Here is a 22,585-nt window from a genome sequence, read left to right as displayed (position 1 = left end):
AGTTAGCAAATGAAAGATTTTAATAGAGAACAAACAATGTATTTACCTTAACAGTGTTGAAAAATGATAATATACATAGCAGTTCATGACATCCAGTCTTACAAATTTCAAAACTCCGCAATTTCTGTCCCCACATCCACCACTGCTGGCGGCTCACCTCCAACTGCGCAACGCTACGCGCTGTTCACATCCAGCTGCCGCTGCCCAACACTACAGTGGCAGACAACAATGCAAACTAGCCACAGATTGCACACAGCACAGCCAGAGATTTTCATACAGAGCGCTACGTAACGTTGCCAATAAGAAAACATAAACAGCCTACTTACACTGTTTGAAAGACGCGGCTTGCGCCTTTAGAATAAATTGATTTTACCCATTTCCTCAAAATGTTCCAGACTGGCTGGTCATTTACGTAATATACAGTATTACACTATGTTGCGCACGAGTATTGCTGTGCTAATAACGATGTCGTGTCCTCCTTTTCTTTCTTCTTCTTCTTCTTTTTTTCTTTTCAAAGTACTAAGTAATATTTCGTGTGCAGTGTGAATGCGACCTTCAGTTTAAAGCCTAGTGTGAACAAGAGGACGTTCGTACTAATTTCAGTTACTCCGTGAGCTGTGATTTGTCTTGCTGTAGCGTATGTGTGATTTATCTCAGCCTGAGGGCGCTTGTGATACTGCTGACATGACACGGAATTTGGAACTCAGCACAAGACGAAGGTGGAACATTTAACTTATTTCAAACAGCAACTATTAGCGTAGTGCAGAGTGGACCTATTTTCGACCATCATGTCGGAGGTTTGGAGCAGACGTGTTCTAGGGCAAAGCTCACCCTTCATATATATATATATATATATATATATATATATATATATATATATATATATGGTGTTTCAAAAATGACCGGTATATTTGAAACGGCAATAAAAACTAAACGAGCAGCGATAGAAATACACCGTTTGTTGCAATATGCTTGGGACAACAGTACATTTTCAGGCAGACAAACTTTAGAAATTACAGTAGTTACAATTGTCAACAACAGATGGCGCTGCGGTCTGGGAAACTCTATAGTACGATATTTTCCACATATCCACCATGCGTAGCAATAATATGGCGTAGTCTCTGAATGAAATTACCCGAAACCTTTGACAACGTGTCTGCCGGAATGGCTACCCATGCAGATGAGATGTACTGCTTCAGCTGTTCAATTGTTTCTGGATTCTGGCGGTACACCTGGTCTTTCAAGTGTCCCCATAGAAAGAAGTCACAGGGGTTCATGTCTGGCGAATAGGGAGGCCAATCCACGCCGCCTCCTGTATGTTTCGGATAACCCAAAGCAATCACACGATCATCGAAATATTCATTCTCGAAATTAAAGACGTCGGCCGTGCGATGTGGCCGGGCACCATCTTGCATAAACCACGAGGTGTTCGCAGTGTCGTCTAAGGCAGTTTGTACCGCCACAAATTCACGAAGAATGTCCAGATAGCGGGATGCAGTAATCGTTTCGGATCTGAAAAATGGGACAATGATTCCTTTGGAAGAAATGGTGGCCCAGACCAGTACTTTTTGAGGATGCAGGGACGATGGGACTGCAACATGGGCTTTTCGGTTCCCCATATGCGCCAGTTCTGTTTATTGACGAAGCCGTCCAGGTAAAAATAAGCTTCGTCAGTAAACCAAATGCTGCCCACATGCATATCGCCGTCATCAATCCTGTGCACTATATCGTTAGCGAATGTCTCTCGTGCAGCAATGGTAGCGGCGCTGAGAGGTTGCCGCATTTGAATTTTGTATGGATAGAGGTGTAAACTCTGGCGCATGAGACGATACGTGGACGTTGGCGTCATTTGGACCGCAGCTGCAACACGGCGAACGGAAACCCGAGGCCGCTGTTGGATCACCTGCTGCACTAGCTGCGCGTTGCCTTCTGTGGTTGCCGTATGCGGTCGCCCTACCTTTCCAGCACTTTCATCCGTCACGTTCCCAGTCCGTTGAAATTTTTCAAACAGATCCTTTATTGGATCGCTTTTCGGTCCTTTGGTTACATTAAACCTCCGTTGAAAACTTCGTCTTGTTGCAACAACACTGTGTTTAGGCGGTGGAATTCCAACACCAGAAAAATCCTCTGTTCTAAGGAATAAACCATGTTGTCTACAGTACACTTGCACGTTGTGAACAGCACACGCTTACAGCAGAAAGACGACGTACAGAATGGCGCACCCATAGACTGCGTTGTCTTCTATTTCTTTCACATCACTTGCAGCGCCATCTGTTGTTGAAAATTGTAACTACTGTAATTTCGAAAGTTTGTGCGCCTGAAAATGTACTGTTGTCCCAAGCATATTGCAACAAACGGTGTATTTCTATCGCTGCTCGTTTAGTTTTTATTGCCGTTTCAAATATACCGGTCATTTTTAAACACCCTGTATATAAAACAGCCGTTCCTGTCTTTTTTTTGGGGAGGGGGGCGGGGGGAGGGGTCATCAGTCTTCTGACCGATTTTAAGCTGCCCGCCACGAATTCCTCTCCTGTGCCAACTTCTTCATCTCAGAGTAGCACTTGCAACCTACGTCCTCAATTATTTGCTGAATGTATTCCAATCTCTGTCGTCCTCTACAGTTTAAGACCTCTACATTTCCCTCTAGTACCATGGAAGTCATTCCCTCATGTCTTAAAAGATGTCCTATCATCCTGTCCCTTCTCCTAGTCAGTGTTTTCCATATATTACTTCCCTCTCCGATTCAGCGCAGAACTTCCTAATTCCTTACCCTATCAGTCCATCTAATTTTCAACATTCGTCTGTAGCACTACATCTCAAATGCTTCTACACTCTTCTGTTCCAGTTTTCCCACAGTTCATGTTTCACTGCCTTACAATGCTGTACTACAGACGTACGTTCTCAGAAATTTCTTCCTCAAATGAAGGTCTATCTTTGATACTAGTAGACTTCTATTGGCCAGGAATGCCCTTTTTGCCATTGCTGGTCTGCTTTTGATGTCATGCTTGCTCCGTCCGTCATTGGTTACACCTTAACTTTGTCAACTTCGTGACCATCGATTCTGTTAAGTTTCTCGCTGTTCTCATTTCTGCTACTTCTCATTACTTTCGTCTTTCTTCGATTTACTCTCAATCCATATTCTATACTCATTAGATTGTTCATTCCATTCAGCAGATCATGTAATTTTTCTTCAATTTCACTCAGGATAGCAATGTCATCAGCGAATCGTATCATTGATATCCTTTCACCTTGAATTTTAATTCAACCCCTGAACGTTTCTTGTGTTTCCATAATTTATTCTTTGATATGCAGATTGAACAGTAGAGGCGAAATGCTACATACCTGTCTCACACTCCTTTTAATCCGAGCACTTCGTTCTTGGTCGTGTGCTCTTATTATTCCCTCTTTGCACCTGTACATATTCTATATTACCGGTCTCTCGCTATAGCTTATCCCTATTTTTCTCAGAATTTCGAACATCTTGCACGATTTTACATTGTGGAACGCTTTTTCCAGTTCGACAAATCCTATGAATTATGCTTATCCATTGCGGATATTTTAGAACCGTGACTGTGTATTGAATGTAAATAAGTTATACACAACAGTATAGGCTGTCACAAACCAGCACCTGGCATTATGCTACTACCAGTAATGATGTAACTTCCCGGATCCTCCCGAAACCATCTGAAGATGAACCTGAAAAGGTTTGAAAACCGGTTTATGGAATAAAGCATTATTATTCAATAAAGTGACTGGTTGCAGTTGTTTATAACTCATTTACATTAAATCCTATGAATGTATCTAGATTTGTCTTTAGTTTTACTTCCATTATCAGTCGCAATGTCAGAATTAAATCTCTAGAGCCTTTACCTTTTTTAAACCCAAACTGATTGTCACCTAGCATATCCTCAATCTTCTTTTCAGATCTACTGTGTATCATTCTTGTAAGCAACTTGGATCCATGAGTTGTTAAGCTGATGGTGCGATAATTCTCGCTTTTGTCAGCTCTTGTAGTCTTCGGAATTGTGTGGACAATATTTTTACGAAGTCAGATGGTATGTCGCCAGACTCACACATTCTACGCAGGAATGTGAGTAGTCGTGTTGTTGCCACATCCCCCAATGATTTTAGGAATCCTGATGGTATGTTGTCTATCCCTTCTGCCTTATTTGATCTTTAGTCCTCCAAAGCTCCTTTAAACTCTAATTCTAGTACTGGATCCCCATATCGCTTCCAAATCGTTCCCGTAGTAAGAGCAAAATATGGTCCACAAGACGACCGTAAATGCCAGGAATGAGGTTTTGCTAAGAGAGTAGTTACCGATCGCGGGTTTCGATTGTCGCTGCAGGCATTTGACTTTCGATACGGTCCGTTACCATCCACGCAGAATGACGAATGAGCCTCCATTCCGTGGTGCACGACCTCCACGCCTTTTCGGAGTGACGTAATTGCACTACCGTCAGTAAAGAGACTGTACATTGGCGGTCCCACATCGAGTTCCTGCATTGTTATATTGGTAAAACACAAAAAGCTGAAGTAAACACATACTGACGCCAACAGAAAAAAATCGATACGTGGGATCAGTTTTTCTCTGCGATCGTAACCTGGCACAGAGACATTCATTGTGACTCTGGCCTGTGAGGGGGGGGGGGGAGGGGGGCGGGGGACGTGGCGTGGGGAAAAATGCTTGTTAAGCACCACGCAAGAAGATGGTGACGGCTGGACTGGGCTGGGCGCTGGAGTTCCTGCAGCCGCCGCTGGAGTGTATACTAAGGTGACAAAAGTCATGGCATAGTATATGCACATATATACGAGGTGCATTCAAGTTCTAAGGCCTCCGATTTTTTTTCTCCGGAATGGAAAGAGATAGAAACATGCGCAATGTTTTAAAATGAGGCCGCATTCATTGTGAATACGTCCCAGAGATGGCAGCACCGTACGGCAGATGGAATTTTACCGCCAGCGGTGAGAATGAGAACTGTTTTAAATACTTAAAATGGCGACGTTTTCCTTACTTGAACAGCGTGCAATCATTCGTTTTCTGAATTTGCGTGGTGTGAAACCAATTGAAATTCATCGACAGTTGAAGGAGACATCTGGTGATGGAGTTATGGATGTGTCGAAAGTGCGTTCGTGGGTGCGACAGTTTAATGAAGGCAGAACATCCTGTGACAACAAACTAAAACAACCTCAGGCTCGCACAAGCTGGTCTGACGACATGATCGAGAAAGTGGAAAGAATTGTTTTGGGGGTTGCCGAATGACTGTTGAACAGATCGCCTCCAGAGTTGGCATTTCTGTGGGTTCTGTGCACACAATCCTGCATGACGACCTGAAAATGCGAAAAGTGTCATCCAGGTGTGTGCCACAAATGCTGACAGACGACCACACGGCTGCCCGTGTGGCATGTTGCCAAGCAATGTTGACGCGCAACGACAGCATGAATGGGACTTTCTTTTCGTCGGTTGTGACAATGGATGAGACGTGGATGCCATTTTTCAATCCAGAAACAAAGCACCAGTCAGCTCAATGGAAGCACACAGATTCACCGCCACCAATTTCGGGTAACCGCCAGTTCTGAAAAAAATGATGGTGTCCATGTTCTGGGACAGCGAGGGCGTAATCCTTACCCATTGCGTTCCAAAGGGCACTACGGTAACAGGTGCATCCTACGAAAATGTTTTGAAGAACAAATTCCTTCCTGCACTGCAACAAAAACGTCCGGAAAGGGCTGCGCGTGTGCTGTTTCACCAAGACAACGCACCCGCACATCGAGCTAACGTTACGCAACAGTTTCTTCGTGATAACAACTTTGAAGTGATTCCTCATGCTCCCTACTCACCTGACCTGGCTCCTAGTGACTTTTGGCTTTTTCCAACAATGAAAGACACTCTCCGTGGCCGCACATTCACCAGCCGTGCTGCTATTGCCTCAGCGATTTTCCAGTGGTCAAAACAGACTCCTAAAGAAGCCTTCGCCGCTGCCATGGAATCATGGCGTCAGCGTTGTGAAAAAGTGTACGTCTGCGGGGCGATTACGTCGAGAAGTAACGCCAGTTTCATCGATTTCGGGTGAGTAGTTAATTAGAAAAAAAATCGGAGGCCTTAGAACTTGAATACACCTCGTAGATGGCGGTAGTATGGCGTACGTAAGGGATGAAATGGGAATGCAATTTCGGTGCTGTAATTTGTACTCAGGTGATCCATGTGAAAAACTTACCGGCGTGATCACGGCCGCACTGCGGGTATTAATAGACTTTGAGTGCGAAATGGTAGTCGGAGCTGGACGCATGGGACGTTTCACTTCGGAAATCGTTTGGGAGTTGAATATTCCGAGACGGATAGTGCCACCATCGTATCGAGAATACCAAATTTCAGCCATCACGGCTTATCATTGGCAACGCAGTGGCCGTCGACTTTCACTTAACGACCGAGAGGAGATGCATTTACTTAGAGTTGACAGTGCTAAAAGCAAGTAGTGCTGCTTTAAATAACCACAGAAATCAATTTGTGACCTAGGACGAACGTATCCGTCAGGACACTGGAGCGAATTTGGTGTTAAGCCTCCCCGTCAGGCGCAATTCTGGGACTCCTCTGTTCGGGAGCAAAGAGCACAGATTTTGGAAACAGCTATTATCTCACATTTTCTGCTTTGGTTGTAAGGTGGCTATAATTTCACACCTTACAAGCACTCATCCACATACTTTGTCGTGAACCACAATTAGATACCATTTGATAAATCGTACATCGTATATATGAACATTTAAAGGAGACTCAATGATTTTAGAGTCTCCTTTAAATCACTGCGGGAAGTGGCAACAAAACGACTATTCACGTTGGTGTGTAGAATATATGAGTCTGGCGATATACCATCTGACTTTCGGAAAAGCATCATCCACACATTTCCGAAGACGGCAAGAGCTGACAAGTGCGAGAATTATCGCACAATCAGCTTAACAGCTCATACATCCAAGCTGCTTACAATAATAATATACAGAAGAATGGAAAAGAAAATTGAGAATGCGCTAGGTGACGATCAGTTTGGCTTTAGGAAAAGTAAAGGGACGAGAGAGGCAATTCTGACGTTACTCCTAATAATGGAAGCAAGGCTAAAGAAAAATCAAGACACTTTCATAGGATTTGTCGACCTGGAAAAAGCGTTCGACAATATAAAATGGTGCAAGCTGTTCGAGATTCTGAAAAAAGTAGGGTTAAGCTATAGGGAGAGACGGGTCATATACAATATGTACAACAACCAAGAGGGAATAATAAGAGTGGACGATCAAGAACGAAGTGCTCGTATTAAGAAGGGTGTAAGACAAGGCTGTAGCCTTTCGCCCCTACTCTTCAGTCTGTACGTCGAGGAAGCAATGCTGGAAATAAAAGAAAGGTTCAGGAGTGGAATTAAAATACAAGGTGAAAGGATATCAATGATACGATTCGCTGATGACATTGCTATCCTGAGTGAAAGTGAAGAAGAATTAAATGATCTGCTGAACGGAATGAACAGTCTAATGAGTACACAGTATGGTTTGAGAGTAAATCGGAGAAAGACGAAGGTAATGAGAAGTAGTAGAAATGAGAACAGCGAGGAACTTAACATCAGGATTGATGGTCACGAAGTCAATGAAGTTAAGGAATTCTGCTACCTAGGCAGTAAAATAACCAATGACGGACGGAGCAAGGAGGACATCAAAAGCACACTCGCTATGGCAAAAAAGGCATTTCTGGCCAAGAGACGTCTACCAATATCAAATACCGGCCTTAATTTGAGGAAGAAATTTCTGAGGATGTATGTCTGGAGTACAGCATTGTATGGTAGTGAAACATGGACTGTGGGAAAACCGGAACAAAAGAGAATCGAAGCATTTGAGATGTGGTGCTATAGACGAATGTTGAAAATTAGGTGGACTGATAAGCTAAGGAATGAGGAGGTTCTGCGCAGAATCGGAGAGGAAAGGAATATGTGGAAAACAGTGATAAGGAGAAGGGACAGGATGATAGGACATCTGCTAAGATATGAGGGAGTGACTTCCATGGTACTAGAGGGAGCTGTAGAGGGTAAAAACTGTAGAGGAAGACAGAGATTGGAATACGTGAAGCAAATAATTGAGGACGGAGGTTGCAAGTGCTACTCTGAGATGAAGAGGTTAGCACAGGAAAGGAATTCGTGGCGGGCCGCATCAAACCAGTCAGTAGACTGATGATGACCAAAACAAAACAAAAAAAGCAGACTCACATCGTCAACTACGCCTTGGAAATAATTGTTAATACTTATTGCATGAAAGGTGACGGAGTGTCTTTATTATAAAAACGGTGTAATGAATGATTGCCAATTCCAGTAGACGTTGGAACGCCATTAGAGATGAAACGGCAGGCCGAACTCAAGCTCTGGGCGGAAAGCCCGCACAGGTGTTGGTCCTGGTTAAAAACAGGAAGTAGCTAGACGTATATCGTTGCACCTGAGCTCTGGAGCATAGTAGGGTGACGGCCGGCTGCTATTGTAGCAGGGCCGGAAGGATATCCAGATAATACTTCCCAACTGTGCAAATCTTGGACACAGGTGAGACGAACGAAGAAGCGGCACCTCGGAAACCCCGCAAGCTGGGTTATTTCCAAGTATTTTTACACAGAAGCGTACCATTGGACGAGTAGAGGTTTTTCCTGGCAAACTTTCCGCGCTGAACGACAAAAGACTGAAATATGGTTGGTCGGCGTTTGGAAGAATGTGTAGAGAGGGAAAACATTCCGTGGTTTCGAGAATATGATTCGTTTTCGGGATTACGATAGTGGGGAGCTGAGCCTTGCTGGGAAGCCAGCGGTGGAGAGTCGAGGTCTTCCGTTGTAAGCGCTCGTGTGTGACGGCCGCTCGATATCAGCTTTGTTGGTACAGACGGACTTGCTGTCTTTGCTCTCAGGAGAGTTTATAGTTGTAGAACAGTTAGGCACTGTACTGTCGCGGAACTACACGGTTCTGGACCTCGCCTCTGGGTTGGAAGTCGGTGTTGAGTACACAGAGTTCAGTAATTGAGAGCTCTGCTTCTGCCTATACTTACGTTGAGACGTTATCTGAACTCCGTCCTTGTGGCTGGGACTTCGCGTTTCTCGTCTGTAGAACACAGAGAGGAGAAGACAATATTCGAGTATATTAGTCAGAGGACCGCCTTCTGCCGTCCTAGTGTTTGAAAGAGTTTATTTGTGGCTGGAGCTCTCCCATCGTCGCAGACTAGTACGAGAACCATCACTTCGACGCACTGGACGCAATACATACGGTGATATAGCAGATTGCTTCGGCTTATTATGGCTATGAAAGCTAAACAGCTGTGATCACGTTAGTTGATTTCCACGCCAAAGTAGATCATCTTTGAAAGTAGTGTCTTCTAGTGTTTGGTACATAGATGATGTCAGTAATTTCGCGTTAATGACATTAGACAACGCAGTCATAATAAGGGGCCGAGTTGGGCAACTGATCAATAATTTTAGTTAGGAAATATAGACAATTGTACTTAAAGGATTTATTTTAATCTATAACAAATATATGTCGAACAACAACGTTTATCGTTTAGTAGTATTAGTTGCCTTCACCGTTCATTTATGTTTAGATTGTAATTTTTAGAATTAAGAGATCATAATATCTGCTTCAGGGGGTAGTCAGACAGGGCCAAATCTTCCTTTTTGCGTTTATTATTTTCCGTTGCGCACGTTCATTTTACACCCGCCTGGAGTAGCATCTTGGATGGTAATCTGAATGCAGTCAGCAGCTTTCATGGGAATGTGTAGAAACAAAACATATGGAAATAGATGATAAAAAACCTTTTTATTAAACACAAACGAAACGAAAGACGAATGACCGAAATTTTGAATCCACCACGGATTCAAATTTAAGTCACTATTTTTGCGCTGGTGCCTTTCACACTCACTCAGAATTCCCAAAAGAAATAAGTTGGCGGACAGAGAAGCAAAGTTGGCAGACCATGTTTGTATGGGATAAGCAGATCGCGTTGTGGCAGTTTTTACATTCAAAGTTTGACATTCTTCTGTGAACCATTTCTGTAATGTAGGTGATACATCTACGTCTTCTGTGTGGTGGGGAGGTGGTGGTTTCTCTCTGTCTTCTGTGGAGATAATTCTCTTGAATCGGCTTCGCAAGCTGGAAGGGAACCCAACCTTCTTCATACTTCTGCGTAGTTCTCCAAGAACAAGTTGGTGCGCCAGCGATTTTAGGTACACTCTTATACGCAGTTTCTCCTCTTGACTTCCGAAGTAGATAACCTGGGAGTTGATACCACCTTCACCACCCTCATTCAACATTGTGAAAGAAATTGTCATTGGCCCGCACTTTGTGTTTCTGGTCTATCTTTTTTTTCTCCAGAAAGCGACTATCTCCAGTTTATTTTTCTCTCCAGATTTATGATCAGTGCCGTTGACATTGCGAAGATACAAGCATCATGGGCCGTGGCGAAGGCTCCTTATCGATTCTTCCGTCCCTTCCGTAGACGTATATGTCTATGTCGCCATATTTCCCTCTGAGTATCGATTCTCCCTGCGAAGCAATATCCCTGGCGGTGCATCGAGAAGATGGCGGAACGCGGAGGGAGCCAGTACAGCGAGAGTAAGCGAGCAGCTTGGTTCGGCGGCCCAGACTGCCAGCGGCAGCTGTATTTCTAAGGTGCTATTTTTGGTCACGGTCTTAGCGTTTCTCGCCTGCTGCAGTTTTTGGGGATACGGCGCCCAGTTGTATGAATTCCATTCGTCTTGACGTTCGTTGGTTTGCGATTCAGACGATTCGGTGGTGTGTGCGACTGGATATTTAATGCTTCCCTCACAATATTCAGCTTGCCTTCACCTTTTGCACCTTAAATGCACATTGGTCATATTACGAGAGCTTCTGGCTTTGCCTGGTCTTGGTGGCTTCCTGAAGGGCTGAGCTTGAGGTCATTGCTGATTGAGCCCCTTTTTTATTTATTGGTACTTTTTATTAAATGTGTATTTGTGTCTTTCAGTGTCTCTCTAAGGGTAGTTTTCTGTGTTACTAATTGCATGTGTAATTGGGTCGCTTGTCCACTTACAGTGGCCAAAGGCAGTTATTTAACTAATGTTATTTATACTTTCATTGTATTGATGATTACTTTGAAGGTTGCCCTGTTTTATTTAAAAGTTGATGTCAACACTTTTTTTAATTAGTGTATTGTTAATTGAAGTTTAGTGCTTTAGTATCCCTTAAACAATTTTGTGGTGTAACTGGGGTGAGTTTTTTTATGGATGGGTACGAGAAATTCTGATTGAACTGAAATGTTTAATTAGCCATATGACCACCAGAGTTTAAAGTCAATTACATTTATTATTTTATTTTCTGCATCTGGTTATTTTAGCAGTTGCCTTTATATTTTTTTATCAGTGGGGGAGTGGATTTAAATCTTGTATGTCTAATACGAACGCCAATTGTGTTACAGATTTCCTTGATTAAATTGTTGCTAAACAGCTAATGGGCGCGAGAATCTGTTTAGTTCCAGTTCTGCAGAGGTAAGCTCGTTCCTTTTTGCCTTATTGTAATATACGCCAACAACCAGTTTGGTGGGCTGACAGCTACCGGCTATATTTGTCGCTGAGCCTCTTATTATAATTGTGACTAGCCATTTGGTTAAAGCCTGAGGCTGGCTTTAATACTCATGTTTTGTTACGAGAGTTAAAGATAAGTTGATGCACTTTGGCATGTTCTTGTAAGGGCTTCATTTATAATTGTTCAGCTGCTTCTTTGGCCCTTACTGATTTAGTGCCTTTTACTAACAGTGCTGCCAGCGGCCTTGCCGCAGTGGATACACCGGTTCCCGTCAGATCACCGAAGTTAAGCGCTGTCCGGCGTGGCCGGCACTTGGATGGATGAACATCCCGGCCGCCATAGGCAGTTGCCATTTTTCGGTGTGCACTCAGCCTCATGTTGCCAATTGAGGAGCTACTCGACTTAATAGTAGTGGCTCCGGTCAAAGAAAACCATGATAACGACCGGGAGAGTCGTGTGCTTATCACAAGCCCCTCCTATCCGCATACTTACTGAGGATGACACGGCGGTCGGATTGTCCCGATGGGCAACTTGTGGCCTGCAGACGGAGTGCTATTAACAATAGTAACTTGGCTTAGCTGCGGCCTGCTTCTCTACTCCTCACGGCCGTGGTGACCATGTTACGCACCATATTCTTGTTTGTAAATTTGTGTCGTGGTGCAGGGGTCCTTAGCAAAGTAACTCAGGCCGTCTGTTAGAATGAGCAACTTAAGTTCTCTTGTGTATTTTACGCCCTGTATTCTTATTCAAAACTGTGTACTTTCCCTCACAACACCTTGCTTTTTAGAATTTTAGAATTAAGTAACTACATTGCACCAGTTTTCTCTCAGCCATTAGGGATTCATAGTTTATTTTCTATGGCATTAGCCTGAGATACCAATGAACTGCTTTCACCTTCTCTCCTGAAGAGGAACGTAAGTGTTCTTTTTTACGTTTTTTATAAAAAAGCGAGGACAAAATGTTCTGCTCTAACGGTATATTCGCTTATTTTATGTAAGGAACTATTAAATATCTTCTTGCGTTTTATGGAATTAGTGGTTGTACTACACACATCAAAAAAGTTTTGCATCAACTCGGTTCCGAGAGTTCCGGATCCCATACAGAAATTTGGAATAGAGATCAACATAAACATCATTTCCGCCCTTTTTATTGTTAATGAAAACCACACATTGCATGTTGCACCACCATACAGCGAGACCTTCAGAGGTGGTGCTCCAGATTGCAGTACACATCAGTATCTCTAATACCCAGTAGCACGTCTTCTTGCATTGATATATGCCCGTTATTCGTCGTGGCATACTATCTCCAAGTTCATCAAGGCACTGTTTGTCCACATTGTCCCACTCCTCAACGGTGATTCGGCGTAGATCTCTCAGAGTGCTTGGTGGGTCACGTCGTCCATAAATAGCCCTTTTCAATCCATCCCAGGCATGTTCTATTGGGTTCATGGTTGGAAAATATGGTGGCCACTCTAGTCGAGCTATGTCGTTATCTGAAGGAAGTCATTCACGAGATGTGGACGATTTCGGCGCGAATTGTCGTCCATGAAGACAAATGCATCGCCAATATGCTGCCCATATGCCTGCACTATCGCTCGGAGGATGGCATTCCTATCCGTGACGGCCGCTACGGCACCTTCCATGAACACCAGCGGCGTACGTCGGCCCCACATAATGCCACCCCAAAACACCTCGCTGCACACACTGGACAGTGTGTGTAAGGCGTTCAGCCTGATCGAGTTGTCTCCAAACATGTCACCCACGGTTGTCTGGTTGAAGGCATATGCGACACTCTTCGGTGAAGAGAATGTGATGTCAATCCTGAGCGGTCCATTTGGCATGTTGTTGGGGCAATCAGTACCGCGCTGCATGGTGTCGTGTTTGCAAAGATGGACCTCGCCATGAACGTCGGGAGTGAAGTTGCGCATCGTGCGGCCTATTGCACACAGTCTGAGTCGTAACACGACGTCCTGTGGCTGCACAGAAAGCATTATTCAACGTGGTAGCGTTGCTGTCGTTGTTCCTCCGAGCCATATTCCGTAGGTAGCGGTCATCCTCTTCAGTAGTAGCCCTTGGGTGGCCTGAGCGAGGCATATCATCGACAGTTCCTGTCTCTCTGTATCTCCTCCATATCCGAACAACATCGCTTTGGTTCACTCCGAGACGCCTGGACACTTCCCTTGTTGAGAGGCCTTCCTTGCACAAAGTAACAGTGCAGACGCGATCGAACCGTAGTATTGACCACTTAGGCGTGATTGGACTCCAGACAGCACGAGCCGTTTACCTCCTTCCTGGTGGAATGACTGGAACTGAGCGGCTGCCGGACATCCTCCGTCTAATAGGCGCTGCTCATTCATGGTTGTTTACGTCTTTAGCCTGTTTTAGTGACATCTCTGAACAGTCAAAGGGATTGTGTCTGTGATACACTAATCCACAGTCAACGTCCATCTTCAGGAGTTCGGGAACCGGGATAATGCCAAACTTTCTTTGATGTGTGTGTAAATCGTAGCAGTTTCTGCGATTAGCAAAATAGCATAGTCGAGTGTAGACTGAATGTGGGAACAGGCACCATGGTCTCATACTTACGATTTTCTTAATGTGAAAGGCTCCTATTCTTTATTGTGTGTATATCTCTTGTTATGCATTTCTGACATATGTGCTCTTTTGTTGTTTGTTAAAACGACTCTGATCGTTACTGCACTTAATGTTATTTGTTGTTAATTGAATAAAAGTAATCAAAGGACAAATGACACTACAACTCTAGTTGCCTCGTCACGCTTGCTTATCCTTTCATCCTGTTTTAAGGGTTTATCAAATCACATTTCTGTTCTGGCGTGGTATGAAGGAAACAAAACCTTCATATCTATAAAGCCAAACATACTGCTGTATTGTGTCTTCCCCTTTAGATCAATAAAGTCTGATGTCAAATGTCTCTAATTTTTCCTGACAGTTCCAACATACAACAGCTTTCTTATCTTTGAATTGCTAATGAGGTCAAAATCAGAAAAAACGGTTATCAGCCGTGAAATTTCGACCATATCCAAATATGGGCTTAGTCATCCTCTTGACAACTTCAGTTGGGTTGTTGCTGACACAGAAAATACCCTGAGGCTTCAGTCCAACGTGAACCTCCATGTTCATTTTGTGTATCATATTGGCATCAACAACAGCGTAATGTTTTATTCCAGTTTTGTTGGGTTTTGAGGGCTTTTACTGCCCCCCCCCCCCCCAAAAAAAAATTACCACGAAAACCACGAAGCATTTAATTTATTGTCAAATGGTTCTAATGGCTCTGAGCACTATGGGACTTAACTTCTAAAGTCATCAGTCCCCTAGACCTTAGAACTACTTAAACCTAACTAACCGAAGAACATCACACACAACCATGCCTGAGGCAGGATTCGAACCTGCGACCGTAGTAGCAACGCGGTTCCGGACTGAAGCGCCTAGAACCGCTCGGCCACCCCGGCCGGCAATTTATTGTCATGTTATCCTCAAGGCAAAAGCTCTTCCGACAATTTTCCAGTAATTTTTCGAAAACTTAAAGTATAGGAGGTAGCTCATCAAATTCTTGCTTTTGGGCTCTGGTAGTTTGGTCTTCAATACAAAGGTAAGACTGAATTTTTCAACGCCGTCACCTTCAGCCTCCCAAAAGTTTCTCCAGATTTTGACCTCTGTATTCACCTGCTACGTATAACACTCCAAAAAATGCTCTAAGTTACATCTGTGGAAGTGATGGCTCTCTATCTCTGGAGAAACGAGCCTTAAAATACTCTGAGTTAGTTACATCTGTGGAAGTGATGGCTCTCTATCTCTGGAGAAACGAGCCTTAAAATACTCTGAGTTAAGTTACATCTGTGGAAGTGATGGCTCTCTATCTCTGGAGAAACGAGTCTTAAAATACTCTGAGTTAAGTTACATCTGTGGAAGTGATGGCTCTCTATCTCTGGAGAAACGAGCCTTGTTGATCCCAATGTATTGATTTCTGTATTTGACAATGGTGTCAAGGATGCCGTCGTGAATAAGTTATTCCAACATTCAACTGCACTTCTAGCGTTCTTAGCATTTACTATGACTGATCTACAACTTCATATACATGGTTACTTTGCAATTCACACTTAAGTGCCTGGCAGAGGGTTCATCGAACCATTTTCATGCTACTTCTCTACCAATCCACTCTCGAATGGCGCGTGGGAAAAAAGAACACCTAAATCTTTCCGTTCGTGCTCTGATTTCTCTTATTTTATTATGATGATCATTTCTCCCTACATAGGTGGGTGTCAACAAAACATTTTCGCATTCAGAAGAGAAAGTTCGTGATTGAAATTACGTAAACAGTTCTCGCCGCAAAGAAAACCGCCTTTGTTTCATTGACTGCCACCCAAACTCGCGTATCATATCAGTGACACTCTCACCCCGATTGCGCGATAACACGAAACGAGCTGCCCTTCTTTGCACTTTTTCGATGTCCTCCGTCAATCCTACCTGGTAAGGATCCCATACCGCGCAGCAATAATCCAGCAGAGGATGGACAAGTGTAATGTAGGCTGTCTCTTTAGTGCGTTTGTCGCATCTTCTAAATGTTCTGCCAACAAAGCGCAGTCTTGTTTCGCCTTCCCCACAATGTTATCAATGTGGTCTTTCCACTTTAAGTTGCTCGTAATTGTAATTCCTAGTGTAACGCCGGAAATGCATATCCTCCTATTTCCATCTATTGTGCTATTATTTTCTTTCCTTGCTTTGTTACCTCAAGATATGACATTTCTGTCTCTTTGTATATTGTAATGGTTTTACTGTTTGTATATATATATTTATACATTTATGTCGATGTATAATTGGTTTGTTTCGTAAATATTATTTGTATTTTTGCGCTGGGTCTTGCCTAGGGAAAACTGCTATCTAACGATTACATCGATAGGTCGTGTGAAGAGTCAAAGTGTGTAGGATCTTTGGTAGTGTTAACTCTGGCGCGTGGAGCGCGGGCAGAGAAGGAGTGTGGCGGGGGTAGCGAGTGGAGCAGGTGTGTTGTGTGACGCTCCCGCGAGTTGCCGCGCTTTCGGGGTTTGGCAGCATGTAATTGCGCTCGACTTGCGATGATAGTTTCTGACATGGTGTCGCGGACGGGAAACATTAACTAGCGCACATCAAGAGCCCGTTTCGTCTGGTGACCGTGTCGAGAAGAAGGCGCGCCAACATCCAGCTTCTGCAACAGCGACGGCCGACAATGAGTGACTGTCGCCACCTCCTCGATCGACGGCTGCAAACCTTCAGTCAACCAACAAGGAAGACTGGAAGCAAGTAAAGTTTTAGAACTGTATGGCAGACCTCAGCTTTTCAAACTGTACCATTTTTGTAACTATAATTACAGCAACTTAGCATGAACCTTTGTTGCTCATTGTCCCAATTGCATTACCAAGCAGGGTCCCTTCCTTTTCCGGAATGAACCCGAGTGTCATTGAAATTCAAACGCCAGCATTAAAGTAATATTCTACTTCACTGCCTTAATTTCAAAGTTCAGTTAAAGTCTCAGAGCTGGCTACAATATTCAGATTACACAAGCACAAATTAAGAGTGCGAGTTTTGTTACCGTATTTTAGCTTACCTGTGACTGCAGCTCAGCTTGGTACGTACTAAATTTTACTATTGTTAATTGTTCAGAATCATTTAATTCAAGATCAAAGTTAAATCTCTTATTTCTAAATTGCGTAGATTCAAGTAGTTTTTGAAATGATTGTTGAGGTAGTCCAAGACTAACCATATTTTACTGAATTTCGATGTGCCTCAGAAAGAAAGCTCACTATTAAGTTCAGTCACTAAATTAACTTTCGATTTTCCGGTTTTATTAATTCTTTTGCTAAATTAAGTCAGGGTGTAGCGAAATTTATTACTTCTGACAAACTTTCAGTTTTCACACTACACGTGTCAACCTTCAGTTGCCACGCTTCTAGTGCTAATTATATGTGTAATAACCTTTCTTTTTCAGTTACTATAGTAATTGTCCTTAGGACTGGCGACTGTGATTTCCCCCAAATCTCAAATACCTAATTACCGCTAGTTAATTGTTAACGTAACGGCTGCACATTTACTTTCTTTATTAACTTTACCCCTTTTCAAAATTAATTTCCACCAGTTTCATTAGCACATTTCCTTTCATTTAGATGTAACCCTTTCCTCCCTCTTTACCGACAGGTTAACTTCGGTGACGATTGCTTTTCCAAAACTCCCATTAGGTACACGCGGTTTCATTTTTCACGGTCATTAAGGTCGATAAGTGAGGGGGAGGTTACACGTGGCGACCTGGTGACAGGACAATCTTCGGATTTGAGGTTGTTCTGAACACGAATTTTGCATTGTGCAAATCTCGTAACAAAGTACTGGTCACGTACAGGCCGTTACGTCAGCGAGAATAAGTAGTGGGAGTAATCCTAATTATATTTGAGATTTGTCATTTATATTGAAAATTATTAAAATGAGTGAAGGCAACAATTACCAAAATTTGGTAGACTTGGATACGGAACAATCGGTCGAACAGTGGGAAACGCGCACGGCGGTTCCCATTGTTCAGGGGCAGGCGGCTAGCATGAAAGACGCGACCGCCGAAACGCAACAAAGAGCAGAAATGGAATTCCATACTTCAGAAAATATTTCGGAATCGGAAGCGAAAATCAAATCTGTACCCCTTGATGATGAGTACGGGGGAACATATATAGAGGAACCAGCTACGGAAGTAAAACCGGTAGTTTCCGGGAATTTAACTGATTTATTGAATGTTTTGATTAATGAAATCAAGAGTCAATCGGCAGAAATTAAAGCTCTGTCTGCCAAGCAAGAGGCTCAGGCTGCCAAGCAAGAAGCTCAGTCTGAAAAAATTGAACGAAAGCTAGACAATCAGAACAAAGCTATTAATATTGTTAACAACAATGTTGGAGTTGTTAATACAAGAGTTGATAAAATCAAAGAAGATATTGTTGTAATTAATACCGAAATCGGTAATCTTAAACAGGAAATGATAGGCGTTCAGGCGGAAATTGCGAGCATAAATACTCGTTTTGATTCCGAAATTAGCAGAATCGAGAGAAGTGTAGGAGAAGCAGTTGCTCCGATCATCGAGAATAAGGTGACGGAACAAATTCAATTAGTGAAAAAAGAGGATGAACAGAAGGTGGAAACTTTAAAGGCTTTAGTGTCCGAAGTAGACACTAAAGTGAGGGAGCAGGCTAATACCTGCGAAGAGAAAAAGAGGGAAGTGGAAACGCTTGCGACAACCACTTGCCAAGTAATTACGAGAGTGTCGGAATTAGAAAAGAAACTTGACCAAAAACAGAGCTATGTGCCAATCTGTGCACATAGTTCGGAATTGTTGACGAAAGAGGAGCGGATCGACCCCTTGAAAAAAGGCACTATACACGCGACGGATTTCATTCAAAATTGTGAAAGAGTTTTACCCAGATCATGGACTAATGAGAGAAAAATTAATGCGGTTATTGATGTGCTGGCTGGTGATGCCAAGCGTTGGGGCTTAAACCTCAACGTTACGAACCTGACTTTTGACGAGTTTAAAAATTTGTTTCTGGCTGAATACTGGTCTGTGCAAAAACAGCAAAGTGTCTGGCGCGAATTTGTCGTATCGAGGCCTTTCGATGCGAATTCGCGCGGTTCGATGAGGGAGTTTTGTGAGGGCTGGATCCGCAAGTTGGAATATTTGCGTGATCGCCGCACGGAATCCGAAATAGTCTGGGAACTCTACAAGAAGCTTCCAGATGATACAAAACGCTACGTAGGAAGCAATTACAGGACAATCAATGATTTCCTGGAAAGAGTTGAGGACGAGGACAATTGGCGCAACAATCGCGACAGTGGTAGAGGCCGTGGTAACAACAACGGGTACCACCCCAACCATAACAACGATACCCATGGGAATAATGCATACCGCAGCAATAACAATAATGGTTCGGACCGTAATAACAATCGGTACAATGCAAATAATAACAGGAATGACAGAAACCAGTATCATACTAACGTGATACAGGCTTCACAGAATAGTAATGACGCCAGAGGGTGTGATCAGCCGCCTCAGCAGCATCCGGGGAGCGTATCTGCTGGGACGAGACAGGGAAACCATTAGCTGCGCCGGTGAGGGGCCGAGCGGGCGTGGAGAAATTTTGGCGGCCCAATAACAGGAGAAAACCCAGGTATCGTCATTATGAAAATTCCGTGTGGAATAATCAACGGCGGAAGTGTGTGCCAGTGTTAGGAGAAAGGAGTGCGCCCACAAGTAGTAGATCAGCTGTATACACGGCAGTAGGTAGTACATTCACTGTCAGTGAGAACAATTTAAGTAGTGTTCCGGAAATCGATTATAAAGTGGCAGCTGTAATACCCACAGCGGAACTGGAGATTGAGTTTAAGAATGATCCGCAACTGTTGAGAGAAGATCAGATGTCGGATAACACGTCCGTCATCGAGCGAGGGGATGCAGAGAGGGATGAGGTCTGGTTAAGGCAGTTCGGTCGCTTATACGACGAACTAAGAGATTATAGGGGCCTGTATGGGAGAAGTGTTTATGGGGAGCGCGTGCAGGATTTTCCGCGTCTCGTCCCGCAGGAAGATAGTGTTTGTGAAATGATAGAAAGTTCTGGCCCTAACCGGCAGACTTTACTAGAAATAGTTGATGTTAATGGGGAGCACGAGCAAGATTCGTCGTGTTTCGTTCCGCAGGAGTTGGATGTTGAAGTAGTAACGGAAAGTTCTGGCCCTAACCGGCAGACTTTACCGAAAGTTATAGTGGTAGAAGTAGCCGACCCATCCGACGCAAACCTCCAGTTTAAACATTGCGAAAGTATTAAGCAGAAAGATTACGAAAATTTCAGTGATAGCCAGACACGATTGGTAGAAAAGCACGTAGATTACAGCGTGTATGAGGTTAGAGCTGACGTTATACGGTCAGACGGTAGCAGTGTGGGTTGCGCAGATCCAGAGGAAGTAATTGCAGATAATACTGGGCACATTCCTCCAGGTAGATTGGCAGATGAGATTAATCTGACCAAAGTGGAATCAACGAAGGTGACAATTAGTGAATTGATAGCAAAGCAACACTCACTAGTTGACGAGTTACAGGAAAAGGTTTCGTTATTGGAGGCGAAGCTACAGACTAAGCCTCAGGACAAACGTGTTGGAATTAAAACTGTATTTGAACAGAGGCTGAAAAAGCCGCCAGATAAGCCGGATTTAGGATCAAAGCCGGATGGTTTTTTCTGGAATGACCTGGATATAGACGAGGATTTACTGTGGGAAAATAAAGATACAGTCGAGGACAAGTGTAGACAGATAGTAGTGTCTGTTAATATGTACGACCTACAACTAAACGTGTTGATTGACACCGGTGCAGAATTGAGTGCTGTATCTGGGAAAATATTTGAGTTACTGAAAGACAGACCTGGCATCGTAGTTATGCCAGTAACAGAAGTGAAAATTATCGGTGCTACTGGGAAGGCCAGTAAACCGGTCACAAAACAGATTTTTGTCAACTTCGAGATATGTGGGGCACGATTTGAACAAGAGTTTGTCGTCGTGCCAGACTTGACTACGGAAGTAATTATTGGGTTAGATTGGCTATTAAAGTACCGTGCAGTGATTAACTGCGAAAGCAAAACTTTGACATGTACGTCACAAGATAAAACAATAGTAGTTAGTTTCGACGAGGCAGGAGACGGTGTGCATAGGCGATACCAGCCTATACACATTGTTAACTGGCCGGATGGTATTGATGTAGGTATGAATTTGAACTGCCGTAACGTGAGGAATTTCAGCATTGACAAAAGTGTAGAAAGTGAATTGGAAGAGATAATCAAATTCCCTCCACGGATTGACATTAGTATTGGTGTGAAAAAAGATCGTTTGCAAGAAGTAATGAAGCTAAAAGCCGATGCTCGCATACGTCGTCATGACGCTAAAGCGCGTTTTGCTAAGTTTGCAATCGGAGACTTAGTACTTGTAAAAACTCTTGAGAAATCGAGCGAGATAGGCAATGTAATCTCTAAATTTAAGTTTGTTTATAATGGACCATATAAAGTCATTGGTATACCTCACACAAATGCTTATTGCTTAGAGTATCCAAGCTCTGGAAAACGATTAGGTATACGGAATATTGTAGACTTGAAATTGTTCCAACCTAGGATCGATTAATACCACACAATGGGTAATTTGTACAGTATGTAAATACAGAGTGTAAGATTTAAGGATGTCCAAGTTACGATGCTTTTGCCTGACCTAGAGGTCATTAAAGAAGTTGTAATTAATAAGTAATTAATTTTGACTAAATGATTTAAGAGTAACTGATTAGTAGTCATCTGAAAAATCCAAGCTGCTAGTTTAAGTTTTCAGCTGAGTCACAGTAGATTAAGGAATGTAAATATGATTTTGTAACTTTCTGTAATATTTCATGAATGTGTGTTTTTATTAGTCATTGCTGATGTACTTAGACGCTGTTTTAAGTTTCAGGCTAGTACATGCGTGTGATGATGGACAGTGTTGAGTTATCCACTGTGATAGTGTTTATGGACTCCTTGAGATTACTCGGGAGTGAGTTTTTCCGAAAGAATTCAGTGAAACGGACGTTCTGTAAATGCCGTTACACAGGCGAGTGAGATCAAGCGTGCCGCACAGGCGGGCGCAACAATATTGGCGAGGCGGAGCAGCTGTCGGCTCTTGTGTCGCTGTCGGCTTTTGTGCCGCTGTCGGCATTCTTTGTACACGCGAGTACGGAATGTGGAGTTGCTTTTCTTCCCGGACAGCTGATGTGAAAGAATTCTGCTCTCAATATTTATGTTTTTTTTCGATCTGCTGTATATTATTTTCTTGTTTAGCGTTAATTGGACATGACGAGAAAATTAATTATGAAAAGGTCACATAAAAATGTGTATTCTATGTAATTAATCATTAGTTTGCGTATTTTGATATACCTGTTTTTTATGACCATGTACTCTGATTAATTTTGCAAATAGTATTCCTTTTCTTATAGTCTTACGA

This window comes from Schistocerca cancellata, chromosome 5 (assembly GCF_023864275.1).
Source record: "Schistocerca cancellata isolate TAMUIC-IGC-003103 chromosome 5, iqSchCanc2.1, whole genome shotgun sequence".
In the NCBI taxonomy this organism is placed as follows: Eukaryota; Metazoa; Arthropoda; class Insecta; order Orthoptera; family Acrididae; genus Schistocerca; species Schistocerca cancellata.
Note: the sequence above shows the minus strand (reverse complement) of the source record.